Raw genomic sequence first — 20,582 nt, 5'->3', positions numbered from 1 at the left:
ACGGTCTGATTCCCAAATCCATCAGGGAATCCTTGGCTGCAGTACAGTCTCCATCTCTTCCTCTTAAAGAGGTTAGTTCCGACATAGTCAGGGGCCACCTGCTCCTCAGGTGTCCACTGGCTGCAGTGCAGTCCAATTCCCTGCTCTTCAGGGAATTCTCGGCTGCTGTGGTGTCTAACTCCCGCTCCTCGGGAGATCACTTATCTTACTGTTGCACCAAACACTTACACTACATTAGGTGTCTTGTGTCAAGCTATACGTGTATTATTGGTGATTCTGCAGATCACCATATAATCAGGTATAGCATCTGTATTATTGGTGATACTGCAGATCACCAATAATCAGATATTCTCTGTGTGCTGACACCATTCGTTACAAGAACGTTAGCAGGAAATATGAGCAGTGTATCCCAATGCCAAGATTATCTCATTCACTGCAGAAAGCCTATATTACATACTATGGTGTATATATAGAAATTAATTGGCTAGTGAGATTTTTGCACTTTACCTGCACAATCTGTGCTTAATTAAAAAGCATTAAGTGGATTGTGATGGTCCTGAATGTGTCAAGAGTTGTGACATTGCATGCCAATGAGCTGACAACCCTCCTGTCATTGTCACATGAGTAGAAGTAGGAAGTACTGTACATCCATTTTATAATGGTCTTCAATTTGTTTTATGCTCTCTAGGTAGTTCAGCTGAAGTAAGGGTTAAGGAGCTGGCAGATCTGATGCAAGGCACTTGTAAAATATGGCTAAATCATAAAATATAAATATATAAAGCCCTCTAGGTTTATTTCCATATGGGTCCAGTTAAGGGAAATATTAAAAACTATCAGAGTCTATTTTGTGGCGGCTTATTAGAGAACATTTGCCTGATTTATAAACTGTATGTACTTCATCGACTAAAATAACAAGGGGTGAATGGCGACATGAGAGAGAGAAAGAGAGGGCAGAAGGGTGAATAAAACTGAGGGGCAGACAATATATTCTTAGAGGAAAGCTCAAACCCCACCTGCCATGCTGCATTCTGCACGTTACATGCAGCCCGGCCCCCGTACTACACTGCCAGCTGCTGATCAGAAGCAGCAGCAGCAAATCCTGCCATATAAATTACTTACCCAGCTACATTTTCATTAGGGAGGCCTAGATTGGATTCCAGGATATCTCACCAGTAGCAGAAACACAGATAAAAAAGAAAGAAGGGTGAAGATACAGCAGTGTCCAACTAGTGGCAGAAACTAGTGGCCATCTTCCTAACTATCTGACATCATCCTGACACCACAAACAAGTTTAAATTATATATCGGATAACATGGTAAGTAGGTATGAGCGTGTCAGATTTGGCTGACTGCTGATGCTGGGTACACACCATGCCTTTTCCCGCTTAATCCGCGGGTCAAGCGGGATCTATTCGACTGTTTCCGATGTGCTCGATTCGTGCTTCAATCGTTCCTGCCGTCGATTTGCATGTTAAGTATGCAAAATCGATGGCAGGAACGATCGAAGCCCGAATCGAACACGTCGGAAATAGTCAAATAGATTGCGATCGACCCGCGGATCGAGCAGGAAAACGCATGGTGTGTACCCAGCATTAGAGATGGCCACACATGCTACAATAAAGATATGGCATTTTGCCTTTTTTTGATAATGTTCAGTCCAGAAAAAAGTTGTAGTGTTTTTTTCATTCGACCTAGAAATCTGATTTAATTTCTAATTATATTCTATATTTAGCATTAGCAATCAGGCAGGGTAGACAATTCTGATCATTTTTTGCTGAAAATTGAATGGTGAAGGGTAGACTAAATTTCTTGATTTATAAACTCAATACATTTTTTCAATATTTTGTTTCCTCCACTGCGTTTTTGGATAACATGTGCATTAACGAGCAGGTTACCATAGCAATCTTCATGTTATAAAAATAACATTATACAGAGTGTGGGTTGCGTTGTGCTCGTGTTTGTAGCGTGGACGTTACGCAATGTGCACAGTGTGAACTTGGCTAAACTCTGCTTCAATAGCAGGCAGTTTTTAATCCATTCCTGGAATCCTGGATCACTTACGAGATCCTCATGGGACATGTTTGGAAACCTAAGAGACACATCTTAGTAAATCAGACCTGTATGTTTTATTTCACAGCTTTGAGGCTAGAACAAAACCAAGGAGATGTGTCTTACATCAAATCGTCCATAGCTATTTTCCATGCTCAATAAAGCTTTGCTTCCAGACTTGTGGCTGATGTATTTTCATGCATCTTCCTTGCAGAGGTAAACAACTGCAACTGCGGAAAAAGGTCAAAACATCATGTTTAAGGCTAAAAAACAAAAACATCATCACTTAGATGGATATTTTTTTCCTGTAAATGAAGATGGCAATCTCGTGTATACATTTTTTTTTTTATATTTAATATAGCCAGGAAATATGACAGTCTGAACTATTTCTATTAAGTACAGTTTTGCACTGATCTGTGCCTTGTTTCCAGTGAGCATTAACAAGCGGAAATCAAAATGATTTCTAATAAAGGGGATATTGGCTGTATGAAGTGCTTGTCGAGCAGAGCAATGACCAATGGCTGGAATCGATTCCCGTCCTACCTTGGGGCTTGATGGACACTCTTACATCCTTCTGCCATTTATTGTCTGCCGGGTGGGATTGGTTGGATTTACACACAGGGCAGTTTCTAGGCTAAAATGCACCCAGGGCGAGGGTGTAAAAATTGCGCCCCCCCCCCTCTGCGGAGCCAGGTATAGGTGCCCGCAGTATAGGTTAGCCAGGTCCAGTTGCACTCAGTATAGGTAGCCAGCTCTAGGTGCCCCTGGTATAGGTAGCCACGCATAGGTGCCCCAGTATTGGTTAGCCAGGTAGGTGCCTCCAGTATAGGTAGCCAGTATAGCTGCCACCTGCATAGGTTAGATAGGTAGGTGCCCCCAGTATAGGTTAGATGGGTAGGTGCCCCCAGTATAGGTTAGATGGGTAGGTGCCCCCAGTATAGGTTAGATGGGTAGGTGCCCCCAGTATAGGTTAGATGGGTAGGTGCCCCCAGTATAGGTTAGATGGGTAGGTGCCCCCAGTATAGGTTAGATGAGTAGGTGCCCCCAGTATAAGCTAGATAGGTAGAAGCCCCAGGAATAGGTTAGATAGGTAGCTGCCCCCAGTGTAGGTTACATAGGTAGGTGCCCCAGTATAAGCTAGATAGGTAGGTGCCCCCAGTACAGGTTAGATAGGTAGCTGCCCCCAGTGTAGGTTACATAGGTAGGTGCCCCAGTATCAGCTAGATAGGTAGGTGCCCCCAGTACAGGTTAGATAGGTAGGTGCCCCCAGTAAAGGTTAGATAGGTAGAAGCCCCCAGTACAGGTTAGATAGATAGGTGCCCCCAGTATAGGTTACATAGGTAGGTGCCCCCCATATAAGCTAGATAGGTAGCTGCCCCAGTATAGATTATATAGGTAGGTACTCGCAATATAGGTTAGATAGATAGGTAGGTGTCCCCCACCCCACATAATGGAGGTCTTGGGTGGTTGTTACAATACCACCCCAGACCCCCCACTCAGTGCCGGTTGGCACTGACAGGCCAACAAACCTCCCTTAGTTAGTAAGCACCCCATCCCCAGTGGCACATGCAAGTCCTCCCAAACCCCCTCAGCCAGAGAGAACCCCCCCCCCCACAAGTAATTGTGTCAGAGCCACCCTAGAACCCCCCAAATGGCCCATACAGGTCCTCCAGATTTATATTATTTAATTCACTGAAAAACCAACATGACTGACATAATTTATGAAATGAAATAGAAAATACATGCAGCTCACAATGAAACAAAAGTTTTGTGTGCAATGCTAGACAATACACTAAGTTGCACAGCATTACTTTAGGTAAGATTTCCATCCATTATTGTGTACAGCATTGTTTGTGTGAGACATGCATCCTTGCCTTGGCTGTCAGGGCTCTGCATTATGTCACAGTCACAGTAAGCAGAGGAATTCTGTGCCATCTGCTCCTGGCTGCAGAGGTCATATACCTCCGGAGCAGACGACACAGTCTCACAGGAATTACACTGGAGATCTATACCTGGCTGGCTGGCTGGCTGGCTGGCTTGAAAACAAAAAGAATATGGACATCCTGGACAGAGCAGAACGCAGCTTTTTGTCCTGTTGCTGCTTCTGCCTGGTCTTCTTAACGGAGACAGAGGGGCGGGCTCGGTCGGCTGGCTGCCTTACTCTCATTGGCTGGAGAAAGGAACCAGCTGAAAAATGAGAGTTACTGATTGGAGGGCGGGAGGGAAGGGAGAAAAAAAAGAAGCCTTATGCTTCTCACACAGTGCAGCCGCCGGGGACCTGTCTGCTTATATCTGCTGTGCACAGAAAATAGTTCGGCTCCCTAGCATTGTCCTCCATCCTGCGCCCACCTTCCTTCACCTGCTGGCCTGCGCTCAGTGCAGTCGCACGGCCCGCACGGTGGTAGAAACGGCCCTGTTTACACAGCCACATTGGAATATGGAGTTAAAACTGCAGCAAAGTTTACTAAAATGTAGTTAATCGTACTCTTTTACAGTAAATCTCCAGAGTCCATTTTACCAAATGGAGGATGCTAGGGATGGTTGGAAATGCTGATTTCTGAGAAGTGCCTCTCCGATTTCTACAGAATGTTATTTTTTTTTGTTATTCTTGTCAATAAAGTTAGCTAATTGTAATTTTTTTTTTTTGTGGGAAACGCTATATTTAGCAGATGTACACTCTAAAGCGGAATCCACATTTCCGATCGGCAACCACGGTAAACTTTTGCACTGGCCTAAAACACCATTATGTCCAAAGTTACGATGTTCGACCATGGTAAACTTCTGCATTCTCTGATTGATCCAAGTCTTGTGATTGGCTAAGGCTATGCAGTATTTCTGTAGAATTCCAATTTATGTATACTGATTTCCGCTGAGGAAATCTGATTAGTAATTGGAAATTCAGAAATTGGATTTCCTTGGAATTCGGAAGCTCATACCTAGAGGATGCCAACAGCATAACTGAAGACTTAAAGGATCCCTCAGCAAGGTCTGAATTAAGTTCTTACATATCTGAACCCCCCCCCCCCCCAAAATCTTTGAGGGTCCTGTTCACCCCTTAGACTCATGAGCGTAACAATCACCCCTTCGACCCTGCCATAGCAGAGGGGCCCTGAGGCTTTGGGGCCTCTCCTCCCTATCCCCAGCCGCAAGTGCAGCCAATTAGTAAAAAACTTCCCTTTTGTGCACAAAAACTTTTCCCACCACCACCTCCTTCCATGCAGAGCAGCGGGAGCCTGTGATATTTTTTTTCCTGCTTCACAGCAAAACAGTCTCTGCTGCCATTTACTGGCTTCCAATAACATTACCCGCAAGGGGGCCCCATGCTATCATTTTTGCAGAGAGGCCCTATTAAGTCTAGTTATGCCCCTGCTTAGACTGCTGATCTAAAATGAAGCTGGTTTTGGTCCCATCTTCCTATGTCAGCCTAGCAAGTGTAATAAGAAAAATCGGTAAATATGTGTGGCCATAGGGTGGTATCTAGTCATCCCCACGCACACAAAGAGTTTTTAAAGTAAATTTGGACATCTACTTATTTGCCACAGAATTCAAAAGTAAAAAAAAAATCCTTACACTGTAAAAAACATATTTTAAAGGAAAAAAATGCATCTGTTATGTAACGACTTGAGGACCATAGTGGTAAACCCCCTAAAGACCAGGCTGTTTGTTTCATAATTGGCCACTGCAGCTTTAAGGCCAAGCTGCAGGGCCGCACAACACACCACCCGAGTGATCCCCCCCCTTTTCTCCCCACCAACAGAGCTCTCTGTTGGTGGGGTCTGATCGCCTCCTCACCCCCCCCCCCTTGCGTTTATTTATTTTTTAATAAATATTTATGTGCATGTTTTTTTTTACTATTTTTTTACTATTTTTGTCTTTTTTCTTTCCTCCAATACCCTCCCTCCCCCCAGCCGGCCAATCACGCTATCGGCTGTCATAGGTTTCTGCCTATGAGAGCCGATCACTCTCTTGTCCCCCAGGGATCGCAGCGCTGCACCGTGTAAAGCGATCACGCCGTCTAACAGTCTCCCGAGCGGCAATAGCCGCTCGAAGACTGAAGGTGGGGCGGAGCTCCGCCCCCGAGAAGGAGATGCGTGCTCACCCTGTGCGCGATCTTCAGTAGCCGGCTCCAGGAGCTGACGCCAATTGGCGTTAGGCGGTCCTGGGGCTGCCGCTGCGGCCACGCCCATTGGCCTGGAGCAGTCTTAGAGTAGTTAAGGTAGTTTAACAAAATCCAGCTCTGTATGCTGTTTTCCAATAGTCATTTCTTTTATATTGTCATATTGCTGCTTGATAGCAGGATGTCTCCCCGCCATCTGTATCTGCTGCTGGCCCCACCGCAAATGACTGGGAGCTCTGACATTTCATGGTACTGGGATTTCACACCAAGGCTTTTCATTAGTGCATTCATCTGAATGGCAAATTCCAATATGCCCGGGTGTGGAAATTCAAATTTGGATTTCCACTGGAGCTATTTTGAATGCTTATTTGAACCCAATCCAATTCACTTTTTCTCCTAGGAGATCATTTTTAATCTCTGCAATTGAAAAAGTACCAAAAAGTGAATGAAAAGGTACTTTCAAAATTATTCTGAGAATTTTCTTGTTTGCTGATGGCTTAAAAGGCATTTAATTTAAGATATGAAAATGTAGCCTAGGAGAAAACTTAAATTGGATTGTCCCAAAATGAATTGAATAAGGCCCTTTGTTCTAGTTCAGGAGTGCCTTGACATAAGGAATGCAATAGTTGTGCCCCATGTACCCAAATACGTTTGTATGTGGTGGCTTTAAAGCCCTGACACCAACTGCAGTCCACTACTTGTGAATCACCTCCAATTTGCTTCACAATCCTTTCAAGGCTGAGATTATCCCTGTTGCTTGTGCACCTTTTTCTATCACATTTTATTGTCCCATCCAACTTTCCATCAATAAGCTTGGAAAGAGTATTCTGTGAGCAACCAGCTTCTTTAGCAATGGCCTTTTGAGGCTTTCCCTCCTTGACTGTATTCTGGTCAACTATCAAGTCCGCAGTCTTCTCCATGATTTTGTGGCCTACTGAACTAGACTGAGAGATCATTGAATTCTCAGGACAAATTTGCAGATAATGTAGGCTAATTAGCCGAATGAGACACCACAAGTCTACAATATTGATATATTCCCATTTCGATGATATTCTAATTATCATCTCTTATTGAGATGTACTAGTCTTTAAAGCGGAATATAATCCAGAATGTCTTCTTTGCTCTAATAGATAATTCACAGCATATTATATACAACCAGCATTTTTTTTTTACTAGAACATCATTCAAAGGGTTAAACACAGGCTTTAGAAGCTTCCCTGCCAGCAGAGCTGCCGCATCCGAACGTTAAACAATGTTATCTTGTGTTTACTTAAATGTATCACGTGAGGAATGTGACACATTCTCTGACTGTGCAGACGCTCCAGGACACAGACAGAGTCAAAGCATGTCTGCCTGAATGAATGAATAAAAGCAGTTATTAATAAAATGCAAAGTCAGCTCAAAAATCAAAAAACTGTACTGTTGGGAACGTATAATTTCTAAATGAATAATAATACTTATGCACAAATGCAAATATGATAACCGTATGGCTTATAAAAAGTAGGAAAACATGTTTTTATTGAATATTATGTATGGGTTTTAAACCGCTTTAACCTTGCAGGAGCATTTTAAAACAATTTTCCCTGCTAAAAACTGTTAAAAACCAGCATCATCAGTTATTTGTTGGTGGTCACTGCAGCCATTACCTGTAGCAGGGGCGTAACTACAGGGAAGCAGCCCCTGTCACTGCAGTGGGGCCCAGAGCTGTAAGAGGGCCCCATCTATTACTTTACTACTTCCGATAAAGGGGCCCATCCTTTAGGTCAGGTGTTTTTGTGGCTATACTTGTTATGGATGTGAAGATGATGTCCACTCTTGTTTTATGGCTCTTTCAAGATGGGCTCCCTTGCTGTGTAAGTCACTAGGGGTAGGCAAAGGAAACAGTGTAAACCTTGGTTGGCCCCTTCAAAGCTTTGCTGGATTTGTAGTTACGAACCCTGTAGTATAACACTTTGTAGTGATGACTGTGATCAGTTTGTAATGTGCTATCATCGGTAGCAAGCTTGGCACTCTTACCTCTTGGGGGAGGTTGTCATGCACCACAGATTTAGTACGTTTGGCCCAGTGTATGCAGTGAGAGAAATAGACATTTTATCCTCTGCTGATTTTTCCCGTTTACCCTTTGACCAAGAAATTACATGTCTATGGTAGTAATATTAGGCTTATTGTAGCTGTGAGAGACAGAATAACATCAAAAGAACCCTAAAAAACCCAGTGCCCAAAAGTCAGAACTTGATGTGCATTGTAATGAATAAAATAAGTATTTGGTTCCCTATCAAAAGATGACTTAGTACTTCAAGGCAAAACTCTTGCTGGCCCACTTCTCATTTCAAATCCTCTCCAAGTCATTAAGGTTTCAAGGCTGATGTTTGGCAAATCTAACCTTCATCTTCCTCCACAGATTATCTATTGGATTAAGGTCTGGAGATTGACTAGTCCACGCCAGGACCTTTATGTACTTCTTCCTGAGCCACTCCTTTGTTGCCTTGGTCATGTGTTTTGGGTCATTGCAATGCTAGAAGACCCCCATCCACGACCCATCTTCATTGTCCTGCCTGAGAGATGGAGGTTCTCTTCCAAAACTCTATGGTTTAATGCAGTGTCCTGCAGTTGCCCTGCATCCTTAGAAGAAAGGCAGCTTCAAAACTAAATGTTTCCACTTCCATGCTTGACTGTGTGGATTTTGTTCTTTGAGTTATACTCAGTGGGCCAGATTTATCAAGAGTGTCTGAGACAAAATATTAGTAGGTTTTTAGAAATCCATGCAGAACTGTCTCAGACATCCTAAGAAATCACTAAATAGTGCAGATTCCTTCTTAAACTGTAAGGACTAGAAGGAGCTAGGAAGGTCTGTCAGGCAGGCAGTGCAGTGTGTGAGGGGAATTGCTGTTGCTGAGGTAACCAACACACCTGCTGTCAGCAAGCTCTGAGTGAGGGGGGAGGAGCCCTTCACACATCACATCTAGTCTGCACTATCTGTAGAACTGCTAATGAGCACTTCTTATCTGCAGCAGTTAAGGAATGAATTTGCACTTTTCTTAACTGTAGTGCAGCTCTAGAAATCCACGCTAAACTGCCGCTATTACATAGGCTTTGGGAAGGTTCTTCCTATCATGCAGAACTGTTCTTCTGCAGGTTAGAACAGTTTTAGAAGAATAAACTGTCGGTAATGCTTTGATAAATCTGGCCCAGTATTTTTCCTCCTCCAGACACGGCTGTTCGAGTCGATTCTAAAGAGATCTATTTTGGTATCAATTGACGACAGCGCTTTCTCCGAAGCCTTCTATACATTGCTTTTCAATGGCAAACTTAAAGGACAACTATCAAAGTAAACTAAAATTCTAAATGCCACATATGTTTCCAGTAATTACTAGCAAATAGCAATAGAAGGCTTTTTTTTTCATATTTTCATGTTTTTTATGAACAAAATGACATTTACAGAGAACAGTTCTCGCTGTGGGCATCACTATGGAGGGCTGTGCCCAGGACATCTAGCATACAGAAACAATCTTCACTGGCTCTAATACTGTGACTGGAATATGTTCAGAAAACAGAAATATCGCTTCAAATGTGTGTAAATAATCATCAGCTGAAGCTCTGTGTTCTTGTCTGTATGTCTTTTTCTGCCATGCAGTGTAAAGTAAACAGTTAACAGCCAGGTTACAGTTAAGCTCTACCTCCCAGTTTCTTTGATAGTTGTCCGGGTGTGCCTTCTTAAAGCAGACCTAAACCCAGGACTTCCTCTCTGCTCTAAAAGAGAAGAAACCGCATAATAGCCTTTACAGAAAAACATTTATTTGTTACTGTGTACAGAACTTTTCAGAAATGCTGCAGTGTAGTTACTTCCTGGTTTGCTGGAAGCACATGCAGGGTTAAACCTCTTGAAGCCCATAACGGGCCCTGTGCAGGTCTACAATCTTTGCCTGTATGTCCTTTTACAGCTCTTTGTTCTTGTCCATGTTGATGGAGAGGTTGTATTAGAAGGAACTGATTCATTGGACAGGTGTGCTTCATGAACATAATGAATTGAGATCAGGAGTATCTGTAATTGAATGATTAATCTATGTTCCACATGAGCACATAATCCATTTGTGGGAGTAAGAATTCTGTTTGGGTTTTAGGGGATCAGATACTTATTTTACTCAATGACATTCAAATCAATTGATAACTTTTATTGAATGTGCTGTTTCTGGATTTGTGATTGATTTTAGGTTACATTCTATTAACAAAAAAGTTATTACTGTCCTAGTGTAGGGTTGCAAGCTTTCACAGCCAAGCTATCACTAGCCTCAATTCACTAAGGGCAGTTGGGAAAAACTATTTAGGTCGGTAAAATACTGCATTCAGTATTTTACTCTTCTTTCAAATTCACTAAGATTTCCCGCATGTGATAGAAGCTTGGTAATTTACAGAAAAAGCATGCTTCAACTCACTAAGCCCTGCTCGTTGCATCTCACCAGCTGTGGAGCAGCTCTGGCAGGAAGCTGTGAGTCTTCCCTCAAGTGGTGTGTATGAGTTGGGGAATGATGTCCAGTGCATCCCCAGCATCCCTTTAGATGTGCTGCAGCCACCAAGAGGGCTCCTTCTCCTACTCCATGCTGAAGTCCCGCCTTCCAGAGTATCGGACCAAATGGGTATGAAGCAGGCCTGTGAGGTCCTCCCTATTGGCTGCCTGGCTGATACTGCATGGAGAGTGTGAGTTACCGGCTGGTCAGAGCTGGAGATAAATACAGAATACTTTTGCTTGGTTTACCGAATGCTTTAATCTTCGTGTATTGCAATTTCTTGACATTACAATGAGGTATTTACCACACAAGTCAGTAATTTATCTCACCAGTCGGTTATTTTACTTTTCAGTGCGGTAATAGGTTTAGGGAATTGTCATTTGGCAAGTTGATCGGTAAAATCAGCTGTTTTCTGCATTACTGAATGCGGTAATGTTTAGTGAATTGAGGCAACTGTGAACTACCCATCCCAGGTTTGCTTTATCACTTTGTCAATAGAATTGTCGGCTGCTAGTGTATCGTGCTCCTATAGTACCTATGACACACACCTGATAAATCCTCAAAAAAAACAAAAAAACCTTACAATGAATGCATACAGCCTTTCCATATTGATATCCTGTGTAGCCGTGTCCCAAAACATTTGTTCTGACCAATTCAGTTAGCAGACTTCAGACAGCCTTGTGTCAGTTCCCTCACAATAGGCTGAGTGGAATGTACTGTTCTATGGATAGGGGAAGGGCAGGAGAATCAGGCTGCACTCTGCAATACCTACAATGCAGCCAGATGAAGTGACACAGGGGTAGATTGCTTTTGCTTTGTTGGATGCAGAATACAGGCATGCCTTTACAGCTGAGCCGGATCATCCACAAGGCAAACCTAGACAGGAGCCTGGGGCCTGAAGAAAGATTAGGGGCCTGGTGTACACTAACCTCCACAAGAAAAAACAAGGTGGCCATCAAGGGTGGCTCCAAAGTTGGCACCCGCCTAGGGCCCCATTTCTCCATAATCTTTTTCTGCTTTACAGCAAGCAGACTGGTGGCTGAAAGGATCTCACATTATCATGTCAGCCACCAAAAGTTTACTTTGTGTATGTACCTTAACCTATTTTGGTTCCTGGACGTAGTTTCTACGTCCAGGAACCATGCGCGCTACCGCGCGCCCCCGCGGCCGATTGTGCGCGTGCACGCACACTCCCGGCCGCGTATTCGGTAGCCAAGGAATCAATGTATCGGGCTATGGAGCCCGATCACTGATTCCTCTCCCCCGCTGAAAAAGCGACAGCTTCTCTCGGAAGCTGAGCTTTTCTGGCCGTCTCCTTCCCGATGCGTCACTCTAAGCGCGTGCTACGCTTAGAGTGACGTCATGTAAACAAACTCATGGCCGCCATCTTGTGGCCAAAAAGTAATACTACACCTGAAAAAAAAAAAAAAGAATTAACATACATTTACATTATGAATCTATTGTTTACCTCCCACCCTCCCAAAAGTACCCAAATAAAATGTTTAGTATAAAAAAAAAAACCATTACAATAAAAAAGAAAAAAACATGTAAATATTTACCTAAGGGTCTAAACTTTTTAAATATCAATGTAAAGATGAAATATTTCTATATTTTTTTTATTTTAAACTTGTAAATAGTGATAGATGCAAAATGGAAAAAATGCACCTTTATTTCCAAATAAAATATTGTCGCCATACATTGTGATAGGGACATAATTTTAACGGTGTAATAACCGGGACATATGGACAAATACAATACGCGAGTTTTAATTATGGAGGCATGTATTATTTTAAAACTATAATGGCTGAAAACTGAGAAATAATTAATTTTTCCATTTTTTTCTTATTCTTCCTGTTAAAATGCATTTACAATAAAGTGGCTCTTAGCAATATGTACCCCCCAAAGAAAGCCTAATTGGTGGCGGAAAAAAACAAGATATAGATCAGTGCGTTGTGATAAGTAGTGATAAAGTTATAGGCTAATGAATGGGAGGTGAACATTTCTCACGTGAAAACGACGGAACCTGAATGGGTTAATCTTAATTATTTAAATGATTTACCTATACCCTGTACTGACTCTATGCCACAAAGTACGCTGTTTGCTAAGAGACCTTTTTATATATGATGGTAGAGCAAAATAAAAAGTGTGGGCATTGAGTGGGTCAAAAAGATTTCATTTTTTTCCCCACGATTTTTTAATTTTTTTTTTTCTGATCTACAGACATAACGCTCTGTCAGATCCCATAATGAGTAGAGAGAGCAATACAGGCACAGGGACAGAACAGTTTGTTTCCACACAGCTCTGACGCATTATTGCCTGGACCAATCACAGTGCTTAATTATTACCACATGGCAGCCTCCATGTTGCTCTCCCTACAGGTTTTTTTTGTAGCATATAGAGAACACTCAGATGTGTTTATCTATGAATAACTTCAGTGCATATGTGCCATTTTATAGTACTTTTGTTGTTGTTTTATTTATTTTTCATAGAACACCTTTTTTTGTAGCAGCAACTCCATGCTCTGCTGTTTGCTATAGAGAAGGTAAAGGCAAGCAGATGCATAGCAATCAAGCAGTATTTACAGAACACTGCTTTGTCACATGATTAATCACTCGGGCCACTTAAAACACTACACTTATGCATATAAAAAATATCTGGGACTACACATGTTAAAAAACGTTTCTACATCCGGAGTTAGACTGTTATGTCTGCAACACAGCCAATTTTAATTTGTAGTCTTTTACTTATCAGTATCCACTGGAAATGTAGAAGTCCTTTATATTGTTATTTTAGAAAACCATAAACCAAAATCCTTTTTTCACAGTGTTTGCTGTGTCTGCTAGAGCCAGTCCTGATGGAAAGTTATTCCACATTTCCACAGAAGTCACCCTAAAGAATCCTTTCTGAAATTGCAGATTAAACCTTTTTTCCCCCTCAGGGACTGTTCTCAGATTTTTTTTTGTAGTGACCTTAAAGTGAACCTGAGGTGAAAATACAATGATGAGATAAACAATTGTATTTATCATCTTACTCCTAAAAATAACTTTTTTAAACAAAAGGTATACCATAGTTTTATTTTATATTTAAATATTTACAAAGTAGATTGAATGTTTTGTTGTCTCTGTTCAGTGGCAGCCTATTAAGTGTTTCTTAATTAAAATACATGAACTATTGACCCTGTTTCTGCTCTCAGAAGTTCTATTCTTCCAGTAAAACTTGTATGGCTGTAATTAGCTTATCATTGAGTTTACTATATTCCCAACAAGTTACCTACAAGACAGCAAAATGGAAAAAATGCACCTTTATTTCCAAATAAAATATTGTCGCCATACATTGTGATAGGGACATAATTTTAACGGTGTAATAACCGGGACATATGGACAAATACAATTGTCGCCATACATTGTGATTTTTCCAAATAAAATTATTTCCAAATAAAAACTAAATATTTCGGCCAGCAAAATAAAACCGGTAAAACAGCCTGGTTATTATATGTTTTGCTCTGTACATACACGTTTATCTCATCATGTCACTTGTCGCCTTCGGTACACTTTAAATAAACACCCTTTCACTAAATTCTCTCTATGGGACATTTTATGCAATAAAAGGTGATCATATCCCCTTCAACCTCATCTTCATAGTGGTAAATGCATTTAGTTTAGTCCGTTTCTAAATAAGATCCATCCAATATCCCTTGTGTTAAGTTAGTTGCCCTTCACTGCCCTTTTCTCAATTATACGGTATTCTATTTGTAAATTGGTGCCCAATACTGAACTGCACATTATAAAAGGTGCAGCCAATCTAAGGCATTGTATAAGGCTATAGTATATCTCTCTTGTATCTGTGTCTCTTTAAATACAAACACAAAACTTTTGTCCTGAGTTTTCGCCACACAAGAGAGGGTTTTCCTGTATTTTTACCAAACATGCGTTCAGCACCTAGAACATGGAAAAGTATTTAAAATCTAGAAGAAAAAGTAATAACCGTTAATTTGGGAAAACTTATTTTGAGTACCTACTTTTTATGTTTAATGGGTGCAAAAATAATATTTTGATGAGGTGAGAAAATTTAGGAGAAAAGTTAGTCAATTTGGACATTTGTCTTTTTTTTATCTACAGGGATGATTAGGTCCATTTCATTTGTACGCTTACCTACTGTAACTACCCTATACTCTATTTTGTATGCAGATTGGTAACCCAGCAGATTCTGAACCAAAAGGAATAAAGCTGAATTCTGAACCAAAAGGAATAAAGCTCTGACCCTGAAGGTGCGCTGCCCTACGTGTGCAGCATCCGGCTAGCAGGGCACCAGCACTGTAAGGGGTTCCTTATGGTAAGCTCCTACTTACTTCTGTGTTCAATATTATTTCAGCACCTTATTCAATACAGTATATGAGATACCCTGTCACGCCATCATGCAGTCTCTTTAGCATTCTAGCACTGCTGCACTATATATATATATATATATATATATATATATATATATATATACATATATACACACACATACAGTGTATATATAGTTTGACTCTGTGGCCTTCACTCACCCATCCTAGCATGAAAATGAGAATAGATGATTTATGATTAGATTCCCAATAATTATCATCATCTGCTATTTAATGATTTCCTGTGAATTTATTGAGATCATATATGTTGATTTGATACACTAGGTGTATGTGCTGATTTATCTCATTAGCGTTTGTACTTTTTTTTAATTTGCCCTAATATTTTTAATATTTTTACTTATCTCTGTATTGCACACGCTGTTACTTTATCTTATTGGAATATTCTTGTACTGCCACTTTCCAATCATACATTTTGCACTTATGGTGTCTCACTCATGTGAATGTTAGTGTTTGTGTGTGTGCTTTGTCTTCTATATATTTTCTGATTGCGTACATACATTGTGCAAACAGGTGTATGACTTCTTTTGGTTCTTTTTTTTTTTCTTATTATAATTATTTCTACATTCAGGAATGTCTTGCACATTTCCTTTTTTGTAGGTAGAAGTTGCTCCCCAACTTTTTGGTGTTTTGTCTTAACTACATTTATCTACATTAAACTTCACTGGCCATGTATTTGCTCAGCCGCTTAGTTTGTCTTAATGTTAACTGGAGGCATATTATGGATTGTAATACACTTCACAGTTGTGTCATTTTCAAATACAGAGATAGTATTTTTTTTTTCTATCCCAACTCCCATATAATTTATTAACAAGGAAAATAATGATGGTCTCAAAAAAAAAAAAAGAAAGAAAATGCAATTCTAGTAATGATACTTGAGACTTCCACACACATACACACGCACAGACATACACACACACTTATACTTATCTTTTTAAAGTTTGACACTGCATATGCTTATGTATTTTTGTAGCAGCGCTGCTATTTCAGAAAAAGAAATTGACAATACAAGGTGAAAGTCACATTAAACAATTGAATCAATAATAACGCACGGTTTTGCAGGTTTTTTTCTGGGATATAAACTTAAGGAACTTACTTCAATGTAATGGTTGTCCCTGTAGAACCACAAGGAAACCTAATTTCTTTGTCTTATCAGCCCATCTCACTCACAGATTTGGTAAACGTGCTCCTACATCGCATGCTAGTTTGATAAGCGTACACTAGCAGATACCAAATTTCTCTTACCAACATCGTCCACCAGATGGCGATAACATCTTGCTTTAAACATAGTACAAAGTTAAAAAATTAATTTATGCGCCTCTTAAAACTACTTCCCCACAAATCTATTGCAGCAGAAAAAACAGACACATCTTTATGGCTTTATGAAGCTTTCATTTGTAATTTTTTTGTTTGTGCCAAGGACAGAACACTTATGGCAAATAGGATGCTTTTATAAACCTGTTGCTATTGAGAAATAAATGACGGCACTTGCAGGTTAAATGCAGATAGTACTGCATTACATCTCCATTTACCTTGTTTTTAATGGCCCTTTGGTATTGTTTCACTTTGAGGATTTAGTAGAACTTTCTTTCAAACAGAAGATAAAAGAGATGTTGCATGTAACAGGAATATAGGCTTCATCTCTGTTTCTGCAGCATCCTTTTCTAAAAAGTACCAGTTTTTCAAGCTGCGGCGTCTATTGATTGTCCCAGGGTCAGTATTCGCAAGCCTAACTGACACTATCATTAATAACAATGAGGAAGAACACCTGGATAATGGATTCATGCATACATAAAGAAATGGAGGAAAAAAACACAAACGGCTTCTGATGAATATGTGTGTGATCGCTCATTAGGCAACTGAATTTTAAAAGCAGTATTACTTTTGTGTTATCACAACTGCACCATGCTTTAGTACACTTGTTATTGTTTGATAAACTTATATATTTTGTATATTTGTATTCTAAAGCGCTTAGAGCATTCATGTGAGTCTTTGCCAACAAAGGTACTCCCAGTCTAATGTCCCTCTCTCTCTACCTAGCTCACACACATGGGTCTAATTGGTCAATCTCCAGTGTGAGTCCACATCGTGGTAATACAGCACCTCCACCTTACAATAGGGGGCATTTACATGTCATATGTTACAGCACATATCCAGAAAACAAAGGGATTCTTATTCATTTAAGGGGTGTGGCAGGGACATGCAAATCATTCAACATACTTCTGTGGCCAACAATGCATCCGAATATGCAAGTGTATACACGGGTTTGGAAACAATACTATGAACATGAGAATTAAAAGCGTTTATTTTAGTCAAAAAAAAGTCATGATGGTTTCCTTGTCAGGCATCCAAAAAGGTGTTTGGTGTTTCAAGAGAGTTATGACTGTGTGCGTAAAGTATGGTGAGACCTCACTCACAAAACAACAACCAAAACTGAATGACCATCAAAAAGACAACAAGGATTGCGTTTAAATAATAGGGAATTGCTGCAGCACCAGCGACAGCAGAACTTATCAACATTGAAGACCCTGAGTATGCAAAAAGGGTCTGCAGAGAACTTCAGAAAGCCAACATCCATAGAAAAGCTGCAATTTCAAAACCTTAAATCACAAAAAAAAACCACTAAAAAGTTAAAAAATATGGCCTCCAAATCATAAAACATTGTTAGCCAGTGACTGGAAAATGGTAAAACGGCCTGAGGCATCATCAGTTACATTATTCCAAATGTCTTGTTGAGTTTATCTGTGGTGAACTCCAAAGGATCCTGGTTGAGTCAGCAAGGTCAACATCTTGCTGACTCAACCACTTGTTGGCTCAGTCACTTGGCTAACATATTATGCAGCCACTGCAGGCAATTCTGGAGAGCAGCATGATGAACACATTTCTTCTCTCAACATTTCGGAAGCTTGGATAGACAGATGGTACAGAATTCCACTTGAGACTGTTCAAAAGCATGCATGAACCTATTGCAAGATAGCATATGTATTAAAGGCAAGTGATGGCTCAGTGCTTTATTAATAAAGAAATGTACTGTATGTACTATCTCTCAGGTAATCTCATTTGTTTGTCCAGCCTCTGTATTATAAACACAACTTCAAAGTCTGAATTCCGGATTTTTTTTTCTATCTGAATGCATTTATTAGCAGTGTATTTTATGTTTTACCAATTTTACTTTTACAATAGGAATAAGTTCACACCAAGTCTATGAAATTGCAGGCAAAGTCCAGTTTTCAGTAGAACTCTTACATGTTTTATTACATTTTACATTGAAGTACCAATAAACCTTTAAAAAAATATCATTACAATTTATGGAATTCCTACAAGAACCTGACGTTTTACTAGGTTTCACTTTTGCAGAAGGCACTGAAAGGGTTTAAACTTCAGCTTTTACTACTGTATATGGCAGAGCTCTCCTGCATTCTATGCAAAGTTGCTGATAAGAACTAATGTGCCAGGTTTATTTGCCTAAACAAACACAGAACACAGAGAAGTGAATTTCTTCTGCAACTATATGTGGAATAAAGACTCTTTATTGTGTGCACTGCTAGAGTTCAGATGTGCTTTAACCGAATCCGGGCCGACGTAGTACGAATCTACGTCCAGCAGGTGGTACTGCGCCCCTGACTGGATGTAAAGTCTACGTCGCATTGACCGCGTGTACCCACCGTTTACCGCCGCTCTGTCCCCACCGCAATTTGCTCGCCCTGCCATTTCTATGGCGGCAGAGCACTGTGAGACGGGCTGGAGCCGTTTTCATTGGCTTCTGGCCCTGTCATCACTGTAAACCAATCCCATTGGCTTACATTAATTCACAGGGTCAGGAGCCAATGAAAGCGGCTCCTGACCGGCGCACAGCGCTCTGCCGTCATAGAGACAGCAGAGAGTGGAGCCTGCGCGGGGACAGAGCGGTGTGACCGGCGGGAGCAGCGGATTTTTGCGGCGATTCGCCGAAAGCGCCATTTTACTGTACCAGCAGCCTCTGGTCCTTAAGGGGGCAGAAGCTGCTGGTACAGAAGTGGTTAAGTAGGGGGTGAGTAAACACAAACAAACTATATAAACAATTCCGCAATTCGAGTGGGGAAACACTGCCTATTCTGTCAATGGGCTCGCCAACCAAATTGGATGCCAGTTTGATTCATACAGGATGCTGCAGTTTACTGCAGCACACATCCAAATCCCTATAGGCATGCATGGCATTGCTAGAGCAATTTGGATGCGGCTTCAGATCAGCATGGGTGCAGCTTCAGATTCAAAAACGAATGCAACACCACTGTGGAAATAGGCCCTAAATGTTTTAGTTTTTGAAATGTAATAATTTGCAATACTGAATGTGCAATATCTGTTACAGGAGTTGATTTGTGCTGATCTCTGTGCTGCAGACTTCCAGTTTCTGCTCTGTGTGTGTTGTGTGTGCGTACATGTGTGTTTAACTTTAACTCCATCTTCATGAAGACAAATATAAACTGTCTCCTCCAGGACCATTACACAAACTTACCAACTTTTTGAGATGAGAAAGAGGGACACTTAAGCCATGCCCCTGCCACACCCCTAATCACGCCCCCTGCCACATCCCTGGTCACGCATACCATAAAGAAAAATATGTTGTTTTATAATTAAAACCATACTGGTCCTTTCTATACTGGTTCATTTTCCCTCATATTAACATTCAAAAATAAAAAATATATCAATTTAAAGCGGTATAAAACCCTGAAATAATACTCAATAAAAACACCTGCTTTTTATATGCCATACAGTTATCATATTTGCTTTTGTGCATAAGTATTATTATTAATTTAGAAATTACAATTTCCCAAAGTACAGGTTTTTTTTGCTCTGAGAGCTGGCTTTGCATTTTATTCATAACTGATTTATTCATCTTGAATTTTGAGCAAAAATATTGAGTGTCTGTCTGTGTTCGGGAGAGTCTACACAGTCAGAGAACGTGTCATATTCCTCACATTCCACAATTAAGTAAACACAAGATAGCATTATCTCCAGTTCGGATGTGTCCAGCTTTCTATGCACTAAGCTTGTAATGCTGGGAATACACCATACAATTTTCTGTTAGATTCTTCTGTTAGATTTTCTATTAGAATGCTTAATTAGATTATTTTCTGTGGAGACTGGTCATTATCTCTGGTGCATTGTCTTCTGATTATCTCCTGCTGAGTAGAACAATGCTTAATTGCTAGGCAGATAGATGGTTAGATAGATAATTTCCAACATGTTGGAAATTATCTATCTGGCAGGTAAATCTAACAGAAAATCTAACAGAAAAGTGTATGGTGTATTCCCAGCATTAGTCCTGTATTTAACTAATTGAATGCTGTTCTAGTAAAAAAAAATGGCGGTAGTATATAATATGCTGTAAATAATCTTTTGGAGCAAAGAGGAAATGCTGGGGTTCATTCCGCTTTAAAGGATGGAAATAAAGTTTCAATTCAACACATTTTCAGTAGAAAATACATATACTTACACTACTGATCTGGACTTCAGTCCTGAAATAGGGA

General features: G+C 40.5%; 1 long non-coding RNA gene across 1 annotated transcript in view; it reads right to left on the bottom strand.

Annotated features, from left to right (window-relative positions):
• Window positions 1-2,106: 2,106 nt before the first annotated feature.
• Window positions 2,107-20,582, bottom strand: part of LOC137554216 (uncharacterized) — a 105,977-nt gene continuing 87,501 nt past the window's right edge. The window contains exon 2 of the long non-coding RNA XR_011027339.1: window positions 2,107-2,278. This is a non-coding gene — a long non-coding RNA (uncharacterized lncRNA). The remainder of the gene's footprint in view (window positions 2,279-20,582) is intronic.

Source organism: Hyperolius riggenbachi, chromosome 1, assembly GCF_040937935.1.
Source record: "Hyperolius riggenbachi isolate aHypRig1 chromosome 1, aHypRig1.pri, whole genome shotgun sequence".
In the NCBI taxonomy this organism is placed as follows: Eukaryota; Metazoa; Chordata; class Amphibia; order Anura; family Hyperoliidae; genus Hyperolius; species Hyperolius riggenbachi.
Note: the sequence above shows the minus strand (reverse complement) of the source record. Positions and strands in the feature narration are given on the sequence as shown.